We start from the raw sequence: 21,953 nt of genomic DNA, 5'->3' as shown, positions 1-21,953 counted from the left end.
CCTTCTATTGTCCTTTTCTTTTCACTCTTATGACCCCATCATATCTCATACCACCTGGCACACAAACATATTTTGATTACAGTTAGGTGCAATGATGTCTTGTGCCTATAGCAAGCACACACACAGACACATTCTTTGTCCACTCCTCACCCTCTCTGTTCCCCTCTACTGATGTGCTGTTGGCTACTCTCCTTTCCTCTTCTCCCCTCCATCTTCTCCCCTCCCCCTTTCTACTTGTAACCTTGAGCAGAGCTATTTCTTCACACACACAAGTACACATACACCAGCTCTCTCTGTCCACTCCTCTCCCTGTCTAATCCCCTCTACTGCCTGCTGCTGCCCTCCCTCTCCTTCACCTTACCTTGAGGAGAACTATGATGTCCTGTTCACCAGGTGTTAAAGGGGCAGACTAAAACAGAGGGGATCGTAAAGGGTGAGAAGCGACAGGGAAGAGGGAATGTGCAGGTCGGAGCAGAGAGATACTGGAGGGATCAGGTAAGAACATGGTGCAGGAAGTGGTTTGAGGATAAGAGGGGTGCTAAAGAGGCTGCGGGGAGGTTGCTGGGAGCAGAGAGACAGGGAAGGCAGCAGCAGACACTTGTACTTTAGGGAATTGTAACGCTGGACAGAACAGGGACCAAACAGCATGTGCACTCTGACTTGACCATACTTTAAGCCCAGTCCAGTGTCAATGACATTTCTGACACCCTGTCACCTCCAGCATACCAAGAAAACTTTGTGGAAACAGTTTGGGGAAGGCAGGACTGTGCCCCAGTGAGTTTGGTGCGGAAGAACCTGACTAGCCCACGCAGAGCCTTGACCTCAACTCCATCGAACACCTTTGGGATAAACTGGAATGGAGATTGTGAGCCAGGACTTCTCATCCAAATCAGTTGCCGTCCTCACAAATGCTCTACTAGATGAGTGGGCAAAAATTCCCACAGAACCACTCAAAATCTTGCGGAAAGCCTTCCCAGAAGAGTGGAAGCTGTTGTAGCTGCAAAGGGGGACCAACTACATATTAATGTCTATGTATTTAGAATGTGATGTCATGAAAGTCCCTGTGGGTGTAATGGCCAGGTGTCCCAATACTTTTGTCCATATAGTGCATATATAGTTTCTGCCAGTTATCTGATACTAGGATGTTATTTACATTTAACATAGATTTATCTTCAAAGGGCTTTATTTTAGGTGGCAAATTAGTTATCTAATACACCCATTTATGTCAGTATGATTAAAAGATATACAGTACTGGAACTAAACATGAGTAAGATATAGGAAACCATTACAAAGCTGTTGATCTAAGGGTTATGCCAGATCGGCAACCAATTGTTGTTTGGTTGCTTGTTTTTTAGAAGAAACCTAGGAACTAAAGCCTGGCCCATCATAGGGCCACTTGGTGTCTCCCTGTGCTATTGATCTAATGGGAGCCCTAAATACAAAGCTGTGGTTTGTGGATCAGAGCTGAATGCATTTGTACTGATATCCTATCAACCAAGACGATAATGAGAAGAGGGAGCACCCCAGGGTGGAACAACACACAGCTGAATATCATGTTGGCCTTAGCAAGCATCAAGCTCCTAGTGAACATGGACATTAGTGATCAAGCTGAGCTCCTAAACATAAACAGCTCTGAATGAAGACCAAAGTCCAGGTGTACGGGAACATTATGTTTTAGTTGATTAGCCATGGTTACTAATTCTCCAGCATTAGAACTTTATGGTTTTTTTCCATCAAGCAAGCTCTAAAGACACTGAACTGAAAATAAATGCACTTTATACTGCCCCATTATCCATAATAATTCTTATAATAATCTGAGTGCTGCAATCATAAAATATATAACTTATAGATTTCCCTGTTGTGTTTCATCACGTGTTTTTTGAGGTGTTAATGAATATGACACTCCTTTGTGACTTCCCCATTACCATCACATGTAATTTAGTACATCAAGCTAGGCTTACTCCTGTATTTCAAAATGGCGTAATTTATTGCAGTGTTAATATGGATACAAATCGCACAGCTGGGCTCTAAAGGACTCTTGTAATAAACTCTACATGCTGTATGGAAACATCTATTGAGGTAACATTCAGGAGCAGATGGCAGCATTCATTTTTTCTTTTTTTTCTTTAACAAATGATATTTGTGCTTAGTGCTGATGTGCAAACATAGCGCAATCAATCCACCTTTTCACATTGAACATGTAGTCAATAGGCAACATGTATCTAGCAAGCTAGAGAATTCTTCTCTGACAAGCAGAAATGGATACAAATGGATATTGTGTGTCGAACATTGGTTATACTGTAATATTTTCTGGTAGAATTTTTGGTTGCTTTTTAATATAAAATGTGTATGTGCTTTATTCACATTAATTTTGCAGTACTTTTTTAGGCGACTCGTGCTGTTTTCATACATTCTATTTTTCCTCTTTTATCACTTATTTACACTCATTGATGCTTAAGACAACAGTCCATAAAAGTGGCTTGCGGTGGTAAAGATAAATGCACCCTTTTTAACTTTTACACCTATCCAATAAGAACCTTCCCATTGACACCACCATATGGGTAACTATTGCAAGTATTGGTATCAGTTTACATAATTAGACAAGTTTATTTTTTTCTTTCTCTCTCAACTTGTGGTTAAGTATATAGAACATCCATTGAATGCACTTGTATATATGAAAAGCGTTCTCATCTGGATAAAGACAGTAAAATCTACTTTGTGCTTTTACATACTGATAAATTACTCTAAAGTCTCACCTGTATTACCTTTTTTTTCGCTATTTCAAGAAGGAAAAGGAGAGAAGGAGTATTTATTATAGACAAGTACATAATAGCATGCCCTATATGAACATTTTCCAGCACTCTTTGTTACAAATTACATTTGGGTGTTACAGGACAGTAAATATTTGCCAAACATTCCCTTGCGCCAACGGTTTATCCCAAGTTCAACAACTGGCCAGGTTTTCTCCCAGGGTTGACATTGGTCAAACTGAAATTGGTTTAGTAAGTGTAATCCTGAAGCTATTCTCTGACAATTTGCCAATTTTGAATCAACCCCACTATATGACACTGTCCAGTAGAATACGTGCTATCAAGATTTTTATATATATAATAGATGTATGTATTTGTGTGTTTAATTCCATGTAAAAGTATGTATATTTAATGTGGTGTATCTTTAAACCAAAATCGGAATATGGTTCCAAAACCCATTACATTGGAAAAGCTCCAGAGACCTGTACATTATTGCTGCGGTATATTCAGCTTAAGGCATTCAGCAGCTGAAGGATGTCCCTTGATTTAGAGTGGTTCCCTCTCAGATATAAACCATACATTGAAGGTCAGACTATTCACTTTGCCTTAAGGGAAAAAACATTAAATTTAGTTATAAATATTTACAACTATTATTTCTCAGCTGCGGCAATTGACATAGAATTATACACAGTAAGTTAGACTGGGACATCAAGTTGTATTATAGGGAGGCCTGGCTGCCAGTGGTTACATAAATGTGTTTTATTTTATTGGAGTTAACTAGCAAGGGTTATAGTTTATATCTTGTTCATGGTCTCATGAATAAATATCTACTTGAAAATCTTGCTAAACTTGAATAATACTTCAGCTTAAGATAAAGATAAGAGATATTTATGGTTTGGTTTGAGTGAATTAGGTTATAATAGGGGAGTGATAGGAAGGGAATAAGTGAGCAGTTGCCCCTTATGCCCATTTCAGTTGTGGAAACAAAGCTTTCCTTCCCTTTTTGTGTTCTGGTTGCAATCCCACATGCAGCCACTGGGTTATCATCCACATTAAGGTTCTATCCTGTATATGCTCCATCTATTTCCTCTATGAAAAATAGTGAGCGTCTTTTTTGTTTCCCTCTGGAATGCTTTATACATACAGGCCATTCTTTATGTGTCAATTAAGAGTTTTGTTTTACAAGACATATGGTTGGTTTTATCCACTCAAAGAGACCATTTTTTAAATATCATTCCAATGATCCAGTATCACCGTAAATGGTTTTGTTTGTATTTGCTAAGGGGGAATGTGGCTTTTTCCTCTAGGAACATCTCTCTGAAAAGGCACATATGTAATACTGTTTACATTATGCATCATAACTTTATAACAAAATACATTGCAAACGTCTAGCTGGATGTATCTAGAAATTTGTATTGGCAAATGCTATCCCATCTCAATAAAGTACTCTTAAAGTCTGAAGTATTTCTACAAGAATTATACATTTAACGTTTGGATACATAGTTAACCCACTTTATATACATATATTTACATATCATGACAGTCTTATCAGCAGGAGACAGCATCATTGGCTCATCATTGATAGAAACAAAAGCAATCAAATCTAAGTTGGGGCATCCTTTGGTCTAACAGACTTCCTACAGGGTCTTATACAGACCCTGCTGAGGAAAAAGGGAGATGAAGTCTTTCCCTGCTAAAAAAATAAAATAAATATCAACATATAAATAATTAATCCAAAAAATAAAATAAAAACAAATACTTAGAGACCCCAGTTATGAAATCATGACACAATTAGGAGTCCCTTTAGACATTATACAGTACATACATTTTAATGTTTACATGTATATCTTAAGACCTTTTTTCCCTTTAGGGGTTAAAACATATGAGGTTTGTTTTACCACATATTTATTATAGGTTTGGATATAACAATATAGATCTAGATTAGCATCTAGAGAGAACAGAATGCCTTTTTTTCTCATTCTTTTAACATTCCAAAGACAATTGAATTGTTTTAAATTAAGGCTACAAAGCATTGTATTGATTGTGTTGTAGAGTAATAAAAATGTAAACAGTGCTTATTGTCCCTTCAACAACCTAATATCACAAGAAAAATTAGCACTAGTGACAGTTGTTAATCCCAAATTCTTCCTTCAAGTGCTTGTGAAAGATAACAGAAATTAGTAATGAAATATTAACCATACCATACATCAACACACAACATAATTTATTTTCTCCGATTTAATGAGCAAAAGTGTCAAACACAGGATACCTACTGTAGTGATAAGACCAAACAGATACATTCATTTTTTCAACACTAATCTATATAAGTGAATTATGGGATCTTGGAATCCATCTTGGTCTGGGTGAAAACACCAGATGTGTTAAAGTTAAAAGGGATAAAATAGAGATTCCTAATTGTAGTGATTCATATCTATTCTTATATTAGGCTCCTGATGAATGTGACACCCAGTGAAAGCTGTTTTTTGTTGTGGACCACAAAGAACATGATCATAAAACCACAGGAGAACATCATTAATTATAAGCAGATTACTTTTTGTGGCATCTTGCTCTAGAATGAGTAATGTCACCTCAAATGAATGGCTTCCCCTTCACCCTGACCTTCTGCTATTTTTGCATGGAGGTGATAAATCAATGACTGCAGTAACAGCAGGAATCCTTATTAATAACAACCTTCACTTCTCCTAGGTTGTAGCGCACACACCCATCTTCTCTTTCTGTTTTATCTAAAAGAGATTTTCAACTCTGATGTTGTTTGTGCTTATTGATCGGAAAGAACCAAAGTCTTACATGACTAGCCAGCATCCATCACCTATGGTAGCAATAGATTTCTGTCAAACAATGGCCACGCACAAGCAATCTTATGTAGCAATGGTTAAAACCTGTGAAAATAGGTGATAGCGAAAACAATTTATTTTTATTTTATGGATCCTCAGTTTTATGTTGAAAAAACCTTATTGTATGTCACTCTGTTTTATACCGACAACCATAGATTTATCAAACTGACCAAACCATGTTTCTTTCAATAATAAATGCTTTCTATTTATGATAATAATTGTATGAACTATAAAGATATTTTTGCCTTAGTACTTTGGTTTTCGGCATTGCATAAATAATATGAAAAAAATGGAAATAATAGTGCATTGGGCTAGGGGAGAAATTATTTAGTAGCCTTTAGCTTTTAAGAATCAAACCATTTTACTACACTATTGGTTCAAGAGAAATGTGATTGCACAAAATGCTGACAGTAGATTCTAGTGAAGATGTGTTGGAACAGCCATTCCAAAAAATATTTGTAAATGGTCTTATCCAGCATGCAGCTCTCACAAACATCCAAACCTTATTGGATGACAATTACATTGAATGCAACATGGGCTTTAAAATCATTTTTGTAAAGAGGTAGATTGGCTGGAAAGGTGGTAGCTGATCATGGCCCTGCAGTGATCTCACCTTCTTTTCACCTTTTTTTGCTTAAAATATGCTATTTGGTCACATGCTAATGTGTCACATGTCAATGCTTATTAACTCAAGGAGCAAATATCAGTGTACTCACTCTGGTAGGGCACTTCAGACTGCAGTCTTCATGTCATACCTACCAACTGTTTTGTATTATTTTGGACTTGGAGACTGCAGAAATGCACACATACAGTTGAGGACATGTCCCCAGTGTCTTGGTTTGGATATAGTAGATCATTATATGTTATGGGAATGGTATTTGGCACCTGGTGTGCCAAACTGAACATCAATGCTCTATGGGTTAATGGGCTTCCTGGGAAGTCTGATGTAGAGTTTGCTAGTATATAAGAGCTGGCCAGGATGCATTGAAATTGATCCAATGTCTTCATGCCAAATGTGTTGCTAGTCGGCTGAATTACTGTTTGACTAGGCTTGCCTGTGCTTCGATAATCACAGTTAGTGGTAAAAAAGGGCATTTACCCACAACAGAAATAATCACGCTGTGCCATTTGCAGTGCTGGTTGACTAACCAGGTTCCTTGTACAACAAAAAAGGGTAATAAATAAAGTCATGCTGTGGGGATTAGACAAGTTACAGACACCAGACAAGCCAGAAGGCTTGTTTTTTCCCCTCAGAAATCTCATGGTGCTGCCACATCCACAAGGGATTCTGGGTAGACACATGCAAATAAGGTCACATAGTGATTATTGTTGACTTTATTTGCATGTGCCTACCCAGAATCCCTTGTGGTTGTGGCAGCACTATGAGATTTCTGAGGGAAAAAACAAGCCTTCTGGTGTCTGTAGATGAGTGTTTAATAATGCTTCTACTACCCCCTTAATTTTAAGTGGAAGGGTTTTCCATCACCTTTACCCACCATAACCTTTGTTATTGGGATTAGACAAAGGCAGAGAAATGATGTAGAGAAAGGGGTGAGATGAGTAGAGTAAAAGTATCAGGTGGGAAATAGTTAAGATGTTGTTTTGATCCCATTTTCATTACTCCATTTAGGAGTAATTGCTCCGTCAATGCATATATGCACAGAACATGTAAACAAACATTAAAATACATTGTTACAACATGGTAGCTTAGAAAGTGGTCAAGTAATACAACAAAGACTAAAACTGGCATTTGTATGATTAAATTCTGCCCATTAGAAATTATTTATGAATGTGTAAAAACCAAAAAAGGTAGAACATTTCCATTGGATCAATGTATAAACAGATTTGCAACAAGCAATTAAGGAATGTATCAGTCACTTTTATTGAGGAATGTCTGTGTACAAAAAGACAAGGAATCACAGCATCAAAAGTGGTACATGTTATGTATAAATATAACCATCCTAAAAGTAGCGCATTGAATAAAAAAACAAAAATATGTGTAAAAGCTGGTAAATATATATATATATGTATCTATATATATATATATATATATATATATATATATATATATACAAGCATGATTTTGGGCATTGTGCTTATCATATGCCCCACCTCCACTGTGTCCCTGATTTGTAATAAATTTAAGTTCTGCCATTTAATAATTGGTCAAACTAATTCTGAATGCGTATGATAAACTGATTCATTCAGGGGATTAGAAAGAAGAAAAACACTCCCTTTAATTACAAATCAATACTAATAAAGAATAATGTTGAAGTGCACATATCCTTAGTGCTTAAAAGGGTTAATAGCAGGCCAGACATTGTTCAGAATAGACATCCCATTTCAGCAAAACAGTTGGCTTTGCTTCATATTTAAAGTAATCCCGTGTAAAGACTGGAAATGAATGTCGTGTGCCTCACCTCAAGCAGACTCTAAATTAGATTGGAAATCAAAAAGGAAGAATTCTTTGTTCCCATAACAAATGCTGCTGTGCGGCTCCCATTATGTGCCCAATGAGCCTTTCAGTTTGAATGACTTGGTTCTTTGCTTTCTGGAGATATTGTAGATTATCCTCAAAACAATGGATGACACAGCTAGTATGAGATTGTTAAATGAGATTCTTTAATTAACACTTTGCTATTAGTGACTGCATCCATTCATTGTTTTGAATTGAAATATGTTTATAATTTATTGTAGTAGACATTCAATCTGGAAATGTAAGTGTAGTAACAATTTTTAAAATTGTATACTCCGATTCCATTGAAAGGATATTATATGAAGTGGCAGTGCCCTAAAAAAAAAACAAAAAAAGAAAAAATAACTAAAAGAAAAACTATGGATGAACGTGGAACTATGGATCAACCTCAGCATGTCTAGTCTGTTTTATGGTAAATCCAGCATGTAGAGTAAAATGAGCCACAAACACTATTGATATCTGTCTACTAACATTTCATAAAAGGCAAAGTGTGGATTTGTTTAAGACTGGGATAATATACAACCGAGGAGTATTTCCATGAAAACTTAAGATGATGCATCCTGGAAAGTAATTTAACTGGCATCCTGTTTCTTTAATACAAAATAATATTGATTTAATTCTTTTTTTTAGCTGTTAAACACCATAAAGTTCCCCTCCCGTTAGCTCATTTAAAATTCTAGTGTTTTGTAAAGTCAGTCTTTAGAAATAATAAATGTTATTTCATCAGCTACAATAATTTCATGCTTATCATGTCGAAACAAGTACCCTATTAATCTCCATGAAAGCACAAGGTCTAAATATGCAGTGAGTGCATATTTCACAGTTTTACTGCTTCGAATCTCCTTAATTCAGTGGTCCGTGTCATGTGCCACATTAGTGGAATCATTTTCACCTGTAAACAATATGGAAAATGGTTTGTTTTCCTAAAAGGAGAATTGTGTGGGTTTTATGTATGATAATTATATGTTTAAGTACAGATTTTGTGAAATTCATGAACTGCATTTCTTAGATTTATAAGATATTTCAAGTACACTTATGAATACAAAATACCAAATGTTGAGACATTAGTTCATAATATGTAAATCATGAATCTTAAAACTCATGTTCTAGAGGGTTTGGTTATCAGGATAACACTTACATTGCTCAGTAATTAACATGGTTATTTTAATACATATTGTTGGGAAAAAGATATTTTATTAGATCAACAACAACTTGATGGATGCATGTTTTTTTTTCCCAGCATGTAACTATATACCCATTACAGCCCTTCAGAAACCATCTAGCTGAATTGAGTTTAGTTAGGAAGAGCCAACTCCAGCTTCTGTGATAGGTTTGATAATCCTGCATAAAGCGTTTTATATTCAGTTCTTGAAAGTCATCTTACTGAACTATGCATTATGCAAGGCAGAGAGAACAATTGCCAACGATTACCAGCTTCACCAAATTGGGGCTAGTACGCTCTACAATGAAGCAATATGCTTTAGTAAAAGGTGTTGAACAAGCAGGGCATTTTTGTTTCTACTTCTTAACTAATCATCACAGGGCTGCCCATGGACAGGGCAAGTGGGACTCTCTCCCCAGGCCCCACAGTTCTGCTGCCTACGCTCATGGTCTAGTCATTTCTGTGTGAGGCAGGGAGACCTGAGATATGACTTTTATCTCAGCACTATGTTTCTCTAAGCGATGGAGGGATCACAAGCATGAGGAAGTTTGGCTTGTCCTTTCCTAAGGACAAATAGACCCCACAAGCCCAACTATCCTGGGCCATGCAAACCAGGAAACCTTAATCCTCCATACAATAATATACGCTAACATTTTAAAAAAAATAGTAGTTATGAAATGTATTAATATCTGTCCCCTTGAAATTAGAGTGCTTATCCCATATTGTGTACGCAAACCGTTCACAGCTGTTTAGCACTTTACAATTTGCAGTTTCAAAAATGCAATTTGTTTAAACTTTGATCAAACAAGTTCTAAAGTGTGAAAAAGTGTGTCTAAAAGCTCTGAGGCATTATTTTCCAATATTTTATAAATATGTGATATTTGTGACTAGCGGTCCAGCTTTTTTACAAGATAGCACCATGAGTCACATAGCTTTTAAGAACGTTCAGTGAAAATGTTGGTCCACCGAACATTAAAACCATACTAGCAAGCAGAGCCTTAGCTAGCTCCTTTTGCGCCCGAGGCAAGAACAGAAAATTGTGCCCCCACCTCATTTTTTACAGAGGTTATTTTATTTACACTGCCTTTACACATAACTGCCCACAAACACACATATACACATACACTGCCCTTACACACAACTGCCCATACATGCTGCCTTTATACACACCTGCCCATAAACACACATATACATATACTGTCCTTACACACAACTACCTTTACACACACATATGTACATACAGATACACATATACCTACACTGCTCTTACACACACCTGACCGTACACACTGCCTTTAAACACACCTACCCATACATGTTGCCTTCACACACATCTGCCCATTAACATGCATATACACATACACTGCCCTTACACACACATATGCACATACATACACACACTAGCTTACAAACACACAAATACACTTATTCCAAAGATGGTCTGAGGTGTGGAATGGAACTGAGTGGAGTCTGGCTACATGTGTATAATTGTCCTGCAAAGCTGGAAAGAAAATGACACGGGGAACCATGCTGCAGTTCTGAAGTGTTAAATAGAAGTGTTAAATAGAAATGTGCTTAAAGTTCTGCTCTTACACACACAAACACATGTATACTGTATATATATATATATACACATACACTCCCCTTTCTCCCTATCTCTTACCTTTGTCATCCTCCATCCTATATCCTTTCATGGGAGGGCGGGGTCTGTCATTTCAGACCTCTGCTTTAGTGCTCTCTAATTACAATGCACCGGGTATTGATGCAGAGCGCGGGAATGACGCCATATCCTGGCGCTTGGCATCATTTGCCGTAGTGTAGTGATTAGGGAGCTGCTAGTAAGCAACCCAACTCCTAGGACACATTTTTATGTAAGAAGCACTCAGTATGAGCAAATTCTGAGCTACTTCTTCAATTCAAAATCACTTATCTAAGAAGATCAAAGCAATTTGGAATAAAAGTTCTGGAACTATTTTACTATCTGTCTTCTCCTATTGTACCCCATTACACTTCCCTAAACCATTTGATATTATTTTATAAATAACTATAAGCATCACTGTTTTTGCCGCAGTTAATCAAGTTTAGTCATATTTTGTAAATTGTTAGTTATCAGTGATGTGTCACGAATGAATGATCAGATATGCTAAATTAATTATAATAGGAGAATAATGTGTCTATGAAGTAATTCCTTTATCTGAAAAGAGCAGGCGAGTACTAAGATTAGCTTATCTAAATATATAATTAATTCCAGAATGCTTGATGAATAAATGAGAAATTGTTATCAATAGATACATACTGTTCCAAGATATTATGGTTAGTAAGTATCGGAGGAAACTGTTTGCCTTTTTAAGTGTGTCTTTATGTAAAGGGATAGGGAATAATTTTATCCTCTTCACAAACCGTGAGAATGTTGAGATTAAATCTTCCTATATAATGATATTGCAGTTGGGAAAAACAAATAAACTAAACATTGTAAACTTTCTTCCTAGCCCAATATTGTATTTTTCGGACATAGTTTATGCAATTTAATAGCAATCAAAGTTGTCTCTTCTATCAGTGGTAGTATCTTTTCAGTATGGCCTAATCTGGAGCTCTGGAATATGGTATTTTATCCCAGTGCCCTACACACACAACACAAGCAGAGAACAGAAAAGACCTCTGTATCATGGTAGGTCTGGGCGCGGCTGCCCTATTTTTGCACAAGTTCTACATGGTTTAAATCATATTATTCTATATGTAATTGTAACAGAGAAGGGTTAAACAAGTTTTGACAGCCCAAGAAGAGAGCTAAATGAGAATAGAGTCAACATATTGCACATAATAAAGTTTAACACTGAATGCCTGAGCTAATCGCTATAAGTAGCTCATATTACATCTACTGTGTTACTGGTCTCAATGACTAATCTTCCCGTTGGGGGACATCTATGTTCTGCAATTGGTTACCTGTTTTTCCTGTCCCACTTCATTACCGTTCTACCCTGAAACCTCATTTGAATGATCTATGTTAATGTTCTTTTATTGCTGCTCTCAACTGCCACTTACTGCTGTCATATAACTATACCTTTTTTTATACAGTGATATTGCTTTGGATCTACCAGTCACAACTTGGGGTACATTACAAGCATAGGATATGGGATACATTATAATAATAATAATAATAATAATAATAATAATAATAATAATTAGCCAGTGCCTTCAGTTTAGTGTGAGGAAAATACTAATTAATATATTAAGAAAATTATTTCTTATAGGTTATTTCTTTTTTTCAACACGTAAGTGATGTACACTATGCAATCAATGAAATTTATAGCAGGGCTTCCTGGTTTGTGGTACTGTTATCCTTTGTGGAGGAAACCCAAACTGCTGTGTCTATTACTTTTGATGTGTTTCGTATTCTTTCATTGTGCCTTCGGGACATATTCTCATAGGCCTAATATTATGTTTTAAAAAGGCCACTTACATTTGCAGAAGTTTCCCCTTAGCCTTAAGAGCCAATTTTTAACCACAGTTCAGTCAATTTACATTCCTATAGTGTGAAATTGTATAGAGAGGATACAGTTTTAGTCCTTTATAAAAACTGTTACCTTAGATGTATAAGTATGATTAAATAACAAATGTTTGGAATCCACAAATTAAAATGTTATTAATTTCATTTCATTAAATTTTAGATTTTATTACATATCTAAGCTTAATAGGTAAAAGGTAAATATCTGACCAAAAACATATTGCATAATGTTATATTGTATGCATAATGAACATATAACAATTTTACATCCAACTTTGCACAAATGAATTTTAGTCTATATGTAATACTTTAGTGACGTTAAAAATATGGAATGCCCTTTATTTTGAAATTTAAATTGAATTACAGATTTTCAGATAACGTTTTCCAGAACGCCAATTAAAAGAAAAATTATAATAGTAGAATAACTAAACTAGTATCAAGTAGGCCATGAATATTCAATTTCCTTCTTCATCCTACATAAACTGCTTGATTAGAAAAAATATTCCAGCTCTGGGTTTAGTTGGAAATTTGTAAACAAAACTATTTAAGTGAATGTTTTTTTTGCCATTGATCTGACCCCAAAAATAGCTATAAGAATAGCTATAAGAAGAGATATTACTTAAATACAGTGGACACAGAATAACTAAACATTAGACATATCCAGTAATTCAAAGTGATGCTGTGTTAGACTCAAGAAAATATATATTATTCCAGAAAACTCTTGCAATAGAATTAATTTATTATCCTCGATAAAATTAATAACATGTTGTATACAGCAAAGATCAAATCTTTTGTAATGTGTTGAGTATTGACTGTAAACTGGAATGAAATAGCTGAAACTGGGAAGAGGCACCAAAACCAGTATAGCTAGCAAATGAGCATCTACAAATCAATAAAAATGTCTTGTAGAGATTAGGGCATGACTAGATAACTGAGGCTCCATCTGACAGAAAATAACACTCTTCCTATTAGTTTTTCAGAGAAAGAAGTTGCCAATTATTGCTTTTCAGGCCTACCAGCGAATGGGAGAACATGTTCTTACACAATGTGAACGCTACCAGATACTTGGAATAATGATCCTTTTAAAAAAGTAGAATTTACTTATTATTAAATTGTGCTTGCATCTTGCCCGTGTTATAGCCATGATCACAAGTTATATCATACAAAAAAACAAGGCTTACATTATTATGTCTCCTTCATAATGTGCAACTTTATATCTTGATACTGATATCTGATTGGCCTGGATTGTTTATCATAGAGAATTAAGGCACCATGTTATGACCTCATCATCTATATTTAGAAGAAAGACTAGTGAGGAGCAGGAAGCAAGACGTGTGTTCACGGCGGAACAGCTCTTACTACCCCTGCCTCCAAGTACCACTGAGTACTGCTGTACGCACCGTCACCTTTAGTGTTACACCATTACTAAAGCTTTACATTTTTTTTGTTTGCTATACTGGGTTATACTGTGTGTTGTTATTATTTATAGAGCTTACAATCTGGTAGTATGTATTGCCTTAGTGTTGTAGTAGTATGTATATAGTAGTATGTAGTAGTAGTGTATTGTAACTTAACTCACCTAATGAGCATTTGCTCATTGAGTGCCTGGTATCTTTGCATCTCAGGGGCATGGTTATTACTAGTCTATAATCCCAGTCAATTGCCCCCAGAGTTATTATGCTTCCCCTTTATTTGTACAAGCTAGGCCAGCCAACCTTATATTTTATAAAGCAGAAATAGGGTTAAATGAAAAACTGAAATTGCTTACGCTCGATGACTTACACAAGCAGATACATTTCTATCTTAAAATTCTCCTTTAGATACAATGCCCGAGCATTCCCAGTTTACCAGGTATGCCCTTTGTGGAAGAATTTATAGGTCGTGCACAAATTGGCAATATGCTCTTTCTGTTTCTCTACAAGATTATCTTTGTAATGATTATTCGAGATTGCTATACACTGGATGTAGAGCCGGAGGACTCGTATCTGTGACATATCTTACTGTTTTGACCTCTTCTTCTCATATAGCCATTATATGCCTTCTGTTCCCTTAGGTCTTATTCAAGAAACCTTTTTTTTTTTACATTTGGTATATCTATTTTCTCCTAACATTGATAAAACAGATCAAACAATTGCACAGTTCAGTGAATAGATGAATCAGTGCCACACACATTGGAAGATCACTCCTTTTTTGTTCTTCTTCTAGAAATCTGTATTTATATGGCATTTGTCCAAGGCTTAACCCTTTGATTGTCGAGGTTGAGATATATTTTTGGTGGCTCTGATATAGTTAGTTGATGACAATTTTGGTGGTTCTGCTATAGTTAGATTTAGAGGGCAACCATTCTTGCAACATCTTACACTTTTCTAGGAAACCAAAGGGAAAAACAAAACAATAAACCCAAAAGACACAAAGAACATTTTGTGACTATTCAGTTTCCCTCACTTTCTTTACTTGAATAAAATGGCATCTGATATACACTATAGACCCCCAAAAAATGGATGCAAAAACATTAACAATCATGGTAGGGGGCTAGAACAGTGTTTACCTATTTAAGTCTCTTACATGTAACTAATGTATCGTTTGCACATATAATATTCATGTTGCCATATTTGTGTATAATGGTGTAATAATTACACCATTAGTTAAAGTAGGTGTACCTACTAATCAATAGAGAATAAATACTAAATGTGTATTGGGTTAACATACAAAAAAAGACGATATTACTGTATTCTCTTCTATTAGCCAGCTGACTTCAACTGTCCTTTAATCCGTTCTTAATGACCTTCAAATTTATTCCTCTTTTCCAATAGAATGTAAAAGAAATCCTTTATTGTTATTTCAGCATAAAATGTCCATAGTTCACATTACCTATATTTTCAAGGCAGGTTCTTGTCACTTAAACATGGTTTTTCAGGTCTTTAAAAATGTATAACTCTCTAAAGTGAAGATCTGCCCAAGAAATAAATCAAATTTATTGCAGATGGGTCAATAGGCTTTCTCAGGGTTTGACACACAGTGTAACATTATCTGCAAGTAAGATCACTTGCACTTCTTATTAGGTTTTCTTGAGTCCCTTGACAATGGATTATAGCTAAGCTGAAATGCTAAAAGATTTTTTTTTATAAAATACAAAAAATATAATCACAACAGAAAGAGCATTCTGTTGAGATTTGATAATGTTTTAGGATGATGCCAATACAAAAATAACAAGAGAGACATTTTATTTAGAAAATGCTAAATTTGCTTAAATGGGTCAGGTTCTTTAATTGTTCTAGTTCTGAATTAATGCGGCCAACAGTGACAGTATAAGTCAAAGGAATATTTATTTGGAACTCAATAACAAATTAGGGTCATGCATATTTAAATATCTTCGAATATCTTTGATAACTCAATTGTATTAAATTCACTATGACTATGTAAGTGTTCATACTTTAAGCTCCTGGATATGTAAATCTCTAATAAAAGAAACAATTATAGACAAAAGACTTACATTTATTCAAGATTTCAGTAGATTACTGCCATATGTGGAAAATAATGTTAATGACAATGGCAACAATATCTTTTTGCGACTTCCATAGCTTCACACGGCAGTAAGTAATATGGGTCATCTTAAAGGATATTTTTACGGTTCCTGACAGCCCAAATAAAAAAATAACACATATTAAAGAAATCTGAAATTAAAAAAAATTCTTGTACATTTATACATCTCATGCAGTAATATTTTATTTAATATTTTAATGAATATAAAACCTGTTCTTTTTTAGTAGAGAAAAAGAAACAGGACCATCTGTGGTCATTTTGACATTTACGTTGTCCTTTAGTCCTTGCTTAATGTAAGGTGTCCACTGCGTTCTCAATATAATCAATGTCACCTCTAATTACGAATAGGCATAGTGACAGACCATTCAATTTAGTATTGATGAGGGTTTAGGCTTATTACTGGTTTCAGAATATGATCAGGGTTTTTTAAGGGGGAGGGGGGTTGTCCAATGATATAAACTAAAAGCTGAAGAACTGATATAAAAGGGAAACAGAAAAGAGAAAAAAACGACAACACAAGCTTTGACATAGACAGTTGAGTTTCCAACCGGCAATGTAGATGATCATGCCCCAAGGCTTTGATATTTTAATTGACTCCAGATGATTAATAGTAAATTATTGCCAAAATAGTTTAGTAGTTTTATTTAAAAGTGATTTTATCAGATTTAAATGTCAAAATTTGTTTGAAAGTTTTAAGTGACCAATGGAGTTCTTTGGCAGGTAGCCATGCCTGTTCGATTGGCCTTTGGCCCCAATGGGTTCCATATTTTGCAGCGGAAAGTTTCCGGCGATGGAGATATGTATGTCTTTGTGCTATTGGGACAACGATTTAATCCTAGTGAACGACAGTTCAGGATTTTGAAATGTTTTATTTAAAGGTGAATTTGAGTCTATTAAAATATAACAGGAGTCATGTGGAAGATATAATAGTATTTTTTTTCACCTTAGCAACCAAACAAATGGTCCAATAATCAAGAGAACCCCATTAGTCTCTATGGTAATATTTTTTTTTAAACTCTGTACCAGAATCCATTGTTAATACATAGTTATTGCTAACACCAATGAAAACCATTACTTTTATTTTGAAAACCTCTTTTTAAAAAAAACAAATGTAACTTTTTGATTTCTTTAATTGTGATTTTTATAACGTAACCCATTTAGTAACATAAAATGATTATTCCGATTGAATGTTTCATTAACTATAACTCTTGTTCACATATTTAATTTATATATTTGCATGTAATATAATAGATTAGGGTTTTCCGTGGTCCTAGTTGAATGTATTTCACAGAAGTGGTAGATAGGCCGGCATAAACCAATGCTGGACCTAAGATGAAGCCAGTTGCTGATTAAGGTCGGAGTCTTTACACCAGGAACAATGGGCAGACTAGATGGGCCGCATGGTTCTTACCTGATCCAACTTTTCTATGTAAACTGTAATGTGTATCATTATGGTTAATTTAAGTGCTATTTTGATACATTTAATGTGTTGGCTCAGCTTTCAAGAGTACAGAGTGCTTGGCAGAACAAGTCAACTTAGTCTGAACCACCTTCTCCCCTTTCATACTTATACTGTCAGTGAGTCTGAATTGGTGGGCTTGAGCTAAGCCCACCAATTCAGAATCACTGACAGTATAAGTATGAAAGGGGAGAAGGTGGTTCAGACTAAGTTGACATGTGGCATGAGCCATGCCACATCACTGGCCGGCTCAACCACCTCTGCTTTTGCATGTGTGTACAAATCTTCCAGTATTTGTAATTAGTAATTTTTCATATGCTTTTATTTGCCAATGTTTAAAAGACAGGCTTGTCATCATTTGCACTATATGTATCTTCAGTGTTTTAAAACTATACATTCGATCATTGTAAATAGACATATTCAGTTGTGATATACACATGGCATCTTGCCAACATGTAGCAGGTTTCTGTTACAGGATGACATCTCCAGATGCCTGAGTTCAGTGGTTATGCATATGCATAAGTCATTTGGTGTGACAATAATTGTGTCCCTTGCTTATTTGCATATGTAACAATAAAATGATTGCTGACATACCGTCATGTTAAAAAGTCCCTCATTGCAGATGCATCCCTGGTATTTTCTAACTCATTACATCAATGTATTAAACCAGCTTTGAAATCTGATAATGACCGTCCCTGGCATTGAGTTAAGGAAAAACAGCTCAAAATAAAAGCAATGATTCTTAAGTCTGATCCTTTGTTGTGAAAAGCTCTAATAGCAAATTGGTATGCGGTGCCTTGCTAGCCCATCTGCCACAAGATAAAATACAGAGCTGAGGGTCTCGATAGAAAAATAAACCTCACCACATATTTTGTAAGTAACTACAACCCAAGAGGGCAATCTGCCCCTCCAGTTTTGGGGCAAGGGGACTTCCACCCTCCTATGCAGCCTAGGTCCAAATATGTCGGTTATTATTACTGTTTCTTGCCTAGTGAAAAGTCATCAAGTACAAATGTTTTACTCTGTGAAGACAGTTTGCTGGAAAAATGTTTCTAGCTGATTCCATTGTTTGCATCAAAGAGTGTAAACATTTTTTTACCTTGTTAGTGTGACTTGGTTGACTTTTCTCATTATTCAAGCTGGCAGTGCTTTTCATGATGTTCCACTTTCATGCAGTTGACAATGTCACATCAGATTGGATATAGTTAAACATTTGGAAAAAAGATGAAAAACGATTAACGGAAAACATAATAAAACAAAGAAAGCTTTTTTTTGCATAATAAACTTTTCCTTCAATCCCCTTCCTGAATATATATATATAAAAAATTGCGACCTGTATAAGAACCATCTTCACGAAACAATATTGTCACCATCGACACTATGCAACTTTGGACTTTTCATAGAAATTGGAGTGGTCTTCATAGTTTAATGTTTACTCCCCAGATAAGTAACTAATAAAGCTTTGATTTAAGTCATACAAGTTGAGCATAAACCCAAGAACATTAGTCAAGTTAGCACTTCGTGCCTTCATGCTTTGATGACATGGCACTATGTACAAATTTGAATATGCATTTTGCTTTCTTATAACTCCAAAACATTATAACTCCTCCTAAGATTGTATGTAGTTACAACAAACCTGGGAACTATAATAATTGCTATATCGCTCAGTTGTATTGTGTATTGATCTTTAGTCCTCTACTGTGACATTCATGAAACCATACACGTGACATTTTAACAATGTGTTACGAGCAGCCAACCCCAACGCCTTTCTTGTGGAAGGGCTATGTTGTATAGATAATGCAACTGTTTCTTGCTGCAAATCAGTGTCCTGTGAATAAATCCCTGCTCTAATTTACATTTAAGTTTTGTGTTTGAAATGTGGGGTGTCATTTCCATAACATCAAAAACAGCTTTCATAAATTGATTTATTTGATAATTAAAAAACCCCTACCATGGAACTTCCCAGAGTAAATGTACACAGAGCTCTCCCTCTTCTAAAGGGTGCAGCTTCATGAAGGGGCAGGGTAAGCCCTTAGTGAGAGCATGGCCATGCCTACTCCTTGCCAGGCAGAAAGTGGCAAGGAGTAGGCATCGCCATGCACCGATCCCTTGCCTGGAGAAAAAAGAAACTCATTCAGAGACTCGGGGAAGCAGGGCTTCACCCGGAGACTCCGTGTTAAACCTGGAGAATCCCCAGGTGTCCTTGCCACCTTTTAAAAAAACAGATGAAAATAATAGACACCCTTGTAACAAACATAGTTACACCCCATCTATCTGTCACAACAGTGGCACAGAATTTTATAAAATGCAATTTTTAAGAAGTATATCAAGAAAGTATCTATCTCAGTTCAGCAGGGAACACTTGTCACTTGGACTGCTTTGATTTAAAGATTTTCACAAAGGTTTGTTTTAGGATTTTACTTCTTTGCTACTTGTGTGCTTCCTCCTTGGGATAGCAGTTCTACAAAATGCTATTTTTAAAAAAGCAACGAAAATACTGAGTGAAAGGCTCTTGCATTTACAACAAAATAAAATGTTAAAAATTCCTAAGTTTCTCTTCTCATGAAGGCTTTTGAATGCTATTGAAAGTAAAGAGAAGTATGACTGAACTTTGAAAAATAGCAAAATTATGCCAGAACAGGTTACCGGAGGAAGGTTCTCAGTGGGAAATAGTGAGGCAGGAGATGAAGGTCATGCTGCATGAAAACACCGGCTTTGATGTTAACTACAGTGAACATTTTTACTTTGATGTCGGCTTCTGGCTGCATTGGTTCCCTTGTGAGTGATCTGAAATATGGAATGACTGACTTATTGGCAGCTGCACTGTTCAAACTAATCAGCTATGATTTTATGTAGGAATATGAATGTTTTGCACACCTTATTACAACACACAGTGGCTGGCAAATTTTAAAAATCAAATTTATTTTATTTGGTTTTGTAAAAATAATAGATATCTTTGTATTTTTCTTTATACAAAATCCACAATGGTCTAGATTCAATTACAGATATTAATTGATCACAAATTGTAGTTAGATAAAATGAGATAAAAACATAAAATATTGACCAACATTGATTAACCGACATAAAATATATACTGCTCTATCCCATTTTTTCATTGTAATCTATGTAATGATCCGTATGACAGGTTGATGTCCAATGGATGATATCCATTTTAAAAAATATTTTTTTCTCATGTTATATAAAGCATCCTTTTGCCCCATTGTTTATTTATTGAAATATAAATGTACTAGTGTATCTGACCATTGTTAAAAGTATTGATTTTTTGTAGCATGTATTTAGGAAGGCTCTATACCGGAGTTGAAACGTTGACTTCTAGTTAAGTAAAATATTCGTACTTTTCTACTAAGTCTGGGATGTGTGCTTATATCACTATCTATCTGCCTATCTATCTGCCTATCTATCTGTCTACACACACACACACACAGTGAATGAGGAAGGTGAGAAGCCTCAGACCACCAGCATGAGGTTTCCCTTTCGTTGACTTCACCCTGCAAAACACTAGAGCACCCCTGATGTACATGTTATATTTACTGTGCGTTGTATGAAATATCCAGGGCTGGCTCTACCATTTAGGCAAAATAGATTGACTTCTAGACTGATTAGAGGTGCTGACAGCAGGTTATCTATGTTAGGAAGTACGTAAATGAAGAAGGGGCTGACACTCATAAGGCAGTTCAACTAGGGAGTTAAAAATCCTAGTGTCGGCCCAGCAAGTGTCAAATCCAGTAAACAGTAAGAGGTTGCAATTGTTTTTATAATTATTTCATTCCACCCATTGTTTTGGGTGTTGGTGTTTGGGTTCATCAGTCTAACTGGCTTTGATTTCCCCAGTTATTGTAATCCATTATTTTTATGGTATATTTGTTCATTATTTCATTCACTGGTGTCGAGAACAGCAGCCAAGATCTAGTTTATAAAAAAAGACGTCATTAATTAGCTGCCTACTGCTATAACCAATGTGCAGGCTTGTGATAACATAAAACTGCAATAAACCTTCCCCAGAATAAACCTTGTTATCGAGGATTTCCATTAAATTGAACTTTACTTAAATGTCATTTTACTACTCAGTCTCTGTAGGAGTTCTTAAACTGAGCAATATAGAGTTATTCAAAATGTAAACTGCATTTGTTTCAAGTATACTCTTGCTTGAAGTGTTATGATCATGTTATTTTTGAAAAGTCC

General features: G+C 35.6%; 1 protein-coding gene across 1 annotated transcript in view; it reads left to right on the top strand.

The window, feature by feature from the left end:
- Positions 1–21,953, top strand: part of THSD7A (thrombospondin type 1 domain containing 7A) — a 97,077-nt gene that overhangs the window by 22,158 nt on the left and 52,966 nt on the right. The gene's annotated exons all lie outside the window — the stretch shown is intronic.

The sequence above is a fragment of the Spea bombifrons genome, chromosome 5 (genome assembly GCF_027358695.1).
Source record: "Spea bombifrons isolate aSpeBom1 chromosome 5, aSpeBom1.2.pri, whole genome shotgun sequence".
Classification (NCBI taxonomy): domain Eukaryota; kingdom Metazoa; phylum Chordata; class Amphibia; order Anura; family Pelobatidae; genus Spea; species Spea bombifrons.
The sequence above is the reverse complement of the archived record's forward strand: the minus strand, read 5'-3'. Positions and strand labels throughout refer to the sequence as shown.